Source organism: Eptesicus fuscus, chromosome 10 (genome assembly GCF_027574615.1).
Source record: "Eptesicus fuscus isolate TK198812 chromosome 10, DD_ASM_mEF_20220401, whole genome shotgun sequence".
Classification (NCBI taxonomy): Eukaryota; Metazoa; Chordata; class Mammalia; order Chiroptera; family Vespertilionidae; genus Eptesicus; species Eptesicus fuscus.
This window is the reverse complement of record NC_072482.1, coordinates 53,069,645-53,075,014: the sequence shown is the minus strand read 5'-3', so window position 1 is coordinate 53,075,014 and position 5,370 is coordinate 53,069,645. Positions and strand designations below refer to the sequence as shown.

The 5,370-nt window shown below is 43.4% G+C and overlaps 1 pseudogene; it reads right to left on the bottom strand.

Annotated features, from left to right (window-relative positions):
- Positions 1–1,646: 1,646 nt before the first annotated feature.
- On the bottom strand, positions 1,647–1,780 carry LOC114231214 (U2 spliceosomal RNA; annotated as a pseudogene).
- Between the last annotated feature and the right edge of the window lie 3,590 nt (positions 1,781–5,370).

Genomic DNA, 5,370 nt, shown 5'->3' with positions numbered 1-5,370 from the left:
TTTGAAATAATGCAAAATTGTCTTAAGAAAGGGCTCATAAATATCCATGTACTTTCAGGATATCATTTAGTTAAAGGGCATGAGAGAGGAAGAGGGAGAGAGAGAGAGAAGGAAAGAAGTTATAGAAAAAAGAGCTTTTTGGTTAAAACTGAGGGTTAGTCTCTAAAGTTAGAGGACTGTCAAAGACATAGTTTGCATAATCCATTTATCACAATTCATCCAACAAGTATAGTCCAGATCAATAACCCACTAGAATCTAATCAATCACCCAAAGGACATAATCATTCACCGACCCTATCCACCTCACCCCACCAATATTTTCTTACCTATCTTGCTTCAACTGCTTCACAATATTGAGGAGCCCTGACTCATTCCTGCAAAGTATCAATGCACAAAATTGGGGATCTTGAAAACAATGTATAAGCTTTTTACAAACAAAAATCCCAGGCAACCCACCAAACAAAATCTGCCTGGCACCCCAAGTCAAAATTGCTTTTTGAGAAAATGCAGACAGTTTTATCTGGACAAATTGGAATAACGTTCCTCCTGTTTCGTAGAAAAGGAGCAATGAGATTTTGAAGAATGATCCTAATTGTGATTATAACAAGTGGTCTGCCTTGTCTGACTGCTCTTGATCACTAGCTTTTTAATGTTGTTGTTTTTAGATTTGTCTGCAACAAGGGTCCTTCATGAGGTCTTACTGAATTCGTTTGGATCACAGAAAGTAACAGAAAAACACAGTAAGACTTCATGCTCCTTGTAGGATTATTTTGTTTTGGGGGTAGAGTGATATTTTAGTATTTCTTTAAAGTTTACCAGAGAGCATTCATTTGATTTTTAAAAATTGAATAGAAAAGTCAGAAGAAATGAGTGCTTCTGGAAAACATTTATCAAAAGGTAAAAGCTGGTCAGGGCACAATCACAAAGAAATTAAACATAAGAGATCCTATAAACTCCAAAACAGAATCCCGGCTAAGTTCATCGCCGAGTTTCCTGAATGTGTCTGAGATGTGCCCAGAAGCTGGTGTGAGCAGCTTGGGAGGTTTCAGAGAGTATGTCCACCTCAGAGCTGCCCTACACCAGTGAATGGATACACTGGTGACCAAGGAGAAAAGTCTCTTCAGAGAATATGCTTATCTGAAAGATGTAGGGTTTTTTCTTTAATAAAGCAGTGGGTATCCCAAATAACTTGGATCAGCTTGTCTTTTCTTCCCCACCTACTAGAGTGGAAGGTTCCTAACCTGGTGGTCTGTGTGAGTGAGTTTTTATGGCTGGTGATGGAGAGTGTCAGAATGTGTTCAGTAGCTGTTTAGTGAAGGCTGTTTTCAGGTGGTGATTTTTAAGTGTCTTAGTGGGTATAATATGGATAAGTTTAGGTGTTTAATTGGGGACCTTGGACAGCTGTCACAATCCTGCCTGGAACATGGAGGAAGAAAATGTAAATGATGAAATTCACATAGAAAATTAAACTAGTGTGTGTGTTGGAGATCATTACTTATATGAATTACAAAATGAATATTTTATGTTTGACAGCTAAATTGGTTACTCTTTTTTTTTTTTTTTTTAAATAGAGGGTTTGAATCAATTATAGAAGTGTAAATTTCATCAAATTTTTTTTCCAGGAGCTTGTTAACACTTCTTATCCCCAAATGTATGCAACTCTCATATATTGTGGAAACACTAGGCTATTGATGAATCATAAATGGTGAGCCAACTCAAACCTGGATTTTAACTCATCTCGAATGTACACTTGATCTTAGCCAAAAGGCCGAGAAGCGATTCATCTCGAATGTAATCGATTTACTCCCCCCACCCTCTCCCAGCCTGATTGGTGTACTTAAATCAAGATGTTCTTCTAAAAAATCCCCAGTTTGAAGTTCTTTGTTAGATCGGACTCACCCTGTGGCGGGAAGGTGGGAGTATGTGGAGCATGTCTCTCAGGAGACCACAGGAGACGCAGAACGGCTGAGTGGGCCACTTTGCATATTGTCAACACCAATGAGCTTGGTTTGAGGAACAGAATTGTGTTTCCGGACATGGATACTAGTGTCAGTTTAAAACAGGGGGTGCAAGTTTTCTTCAACAGCCGTTGATCTTTTCCTGGGTTGGGGGTCTACCAGATAAAGCAGATAAAACGATTGTCCAGGATCCCAGCTCCGTGCTCAGCTCCAGCGGGGTGAGCTGGGAACTTCAGAGCAACAGGGAAGGAGCCTTTGAATATGCCTAGAAAAACATTAGGAGGGTTATAATAGCCCCCGTTTTGGCGAGCAATGGTTTCATTACATGAAGGGTTGTCAAGTGCTTTCACAGGACATTGAAATGGAAAACGTGAATTTGCACAGTGTATGTCCTTCAGAACATGACACCAGTCTAAATAATTCCTCCCCCCCTGGGAAACTTTGTCAAAGACTCAGACGGCACAGTCACAAGTGCTTTAGTGGTTTGAAAAGCCTTTGTGCTTGTGGCTATTGGTATTTATCTTAGGTGAAGAGAATATTTAGAAGAGGGAAGGAGCAGATATTCCGGGGGACACATTTAGAGCCACATATGTGCTGAGCGGGGAGTACTGTCTAGTTTAGAAAAGGAAAGGTCAGGGTGTGCAGAGGTCTAGGAGAAATATGTGAACTACCCCATAGCAGCTGCAGCCCAAAGCACACAGGCTGTGGAGCCAGACACCCAAGTCCAAGTCCCCTTATGGCCACCGGGCAGGTGGGCAGCATCTCTGCTATGGGAATCCTAGCCTCACTAGGTTATCATGAAGATTAAATTACCAATAACTAGTAAAATGCTTTCAATAAGGCCCGCAAATGGTAACTACTGTACGTGTTCAGTAAATAAATACATTCAGACTTGGAGTAGCATGGCATTTTTATATTTGGACCACAACTGGTTTTCAGGGCAGAAGTGGGAAGATGGTGAAGATTCTTCTCGGGTTATGCTGCCCAGCACTGCATGCACACATACCTTTCTCCAGAGCACAGATTGAAGTACAGTCGGCAACTTGTCCCTGGAGCTCCCCCAGGTGGGGGTTGTGGAGATATAGGTCATGCACACCTGGGGCAGGCTTCCTGAAGAAGCCACCTTTGATGATATATATATCATCAGATTTTAGAGAGGAAGGGAGAGGGAGAAAGAGATTGAAACATCAATGATGAGAGAGAATCATTAATCAGCTGCCTTCTGCACACCCCCTCCTGGGGATCAAGCCCGCAACCTGGGCATGTGCCCTGACTGGGAATTGAACCATGACCTCCTGGTTTATAGGTGGATGCTCACCCACTGAGCCATGCCAGTTGGGCAAGAAGCCACCTTTTGAAACCAAGTGAGTGAAAGGCTACCTGTTCTACATCTGAGAAGTGTGATTATCAGATAATCAAGCAAGGAGCACAACCTGGGAATAAGCGTTAGTGCAGGTTGGACCATGTAAAGCCAAGTGAAGTCATGTGCTCCGCCTGAAATGAAAGCCAATACTGTTTGGGACAGTTACCCTCCTATGATTAAGGGTACATCGTAGCTCTGTTTCTGGAAGCGCTGCGAGATGTATTGGTGAGTCAAGCCGCATTTCCTTCTGATAAACTACCAAGTTTAATTCTCTATTCCTGGGCTTGGTGAGGATAAATCACCAGCAGATCAGAACTGCTATATTCCGATGTCGAGATCTATTTTTCCCTGAGGGAGAAGGCTTGGATTGGAAGAGTATCATTTTGACAAACTATGTAAAATATCTCCGATTCAGCAACATTTTAGTGCCGTGACAACTGAAATAAAGATGAACTAGGGCAGACTTTTACCTTTTCATTTTGAGGAAGTAATCCTGAAGTTTCACCTTTATTCCCAGACAGGTGGAAACCCTTAAAGAGCCCAGTGCCCCGAAGCTGTGTTGGGTGCACTGTGCGGCCCGGGCAGAGCAAAGCTTGGCAGGGTTTTATGGTGTCCTGACAGGAGCCGGTGTCTGTGGGGGGCATTTTATTTCTTATGAAAGGCGATATCTCTTCTCAGAAGGGGTCTGAAAACTGTAAAGCAGCATTTTAAAACTTCAGTGGCAGCGGGTGCAGTTCATGAATGCTGTGCTTGGTGAATAACTGGAATGCAGAGGAGTTGGTCTATTGTGTAAAAATGAAGCAATAAAAATGGAAAAGAGGCTTTCCCCAGATCACTTGGTGTATGCAGGCACAAGGAATAGTAAATCAAAAGCCCTGTCCCTAGGAATGGGATATGCCTTGGAAGGCAGGTGTAGTGGGCTTTCCTCCCTGCAGCCTAAGATGACTCACCTTGGCTGGTCTCAGGCACCACTTACAGGTGCCCCGAAAAAGCAGCTGTGCCCACGTGCCTCTGCAAGGGCAGCTCTAATGGGGCCCCTGTCTTCTCCCCCATTTTTGCTTTACCAGGGACGGAGATGAGCAGAACCAAACCGGCACCCTGCTCTGTGTAAGCTGCGGAAGTGGGAGAAAAGGATGGTCTTTGACCTTGACAGAAAACCCTGAGAGGTGCATCAAGCATACTATCCTTTCTCTTTTCTCCCAACTGGCTTTGATCCTCTCATTTGCCAGAGCGGAAACCACATGGATCTTCTACATTTTACATTGTTTTCAAGAAATCTGCTCCTTAGTGGTGTGGGTGTCTAAATCAACCTCAAAATGATCAAAGATGCCTCCTATGATCTGGTTAGTGGATCACCAGACAGCTTGAACTTCCCATTCTCAGCATCCTCTCTGAAATACCCCGAGTCAGGGTCTCAGATAATGCTAAGCACCCTGAGGCCTCTGGGGGTATGAAAGTGCCCAGGATTGCTGGTGTTTGAGGAGCTTTATAAGTGGCTCCCATCCCCACTACATTCATAAGTAACTGAGAGAAAGGCGAAGGAGTCAGGCAGAAGATTCAAACTCGAGCTTTATTCCTGATGGAGATGTTGGAGAGCACAGGTGGTGGGTATGGGCAATGAAGGAATTCCTAAAACCAAGCCCAGAGTGGGACCAAGCTAACTTCCTCCTCCCAGGCAGCACAGGAGAATCACAAGCAGGACGGAGAGGCAGAGCTGAAAAGAAAGTTCTTTCTTGTGGTGAAGGCGGATCCCAAAGGGAGCTGATCGAGTGGCCAAGACACAAATGCCCAGTTCTTTCTCCTTAAATGGGTGGTTCTCAAAGTATGGCCCCAGGTTCCCTGAGGTCAAAACTATTTTCATAGTAATAGTCAGATATTATTTGTATTATCACTCTTTCTCTCAAGAGTGTACAATGGAATTTTCTGGAGGCTACATACATGTGATATCACAAAAGAATGATAGGAGAATTCATCTACCTTCTCTAAAGTCAGACATTAAAGAGATTTGCAAAAATCTCTTTGTAAAGCATTGGTACTTTTCTTACTACA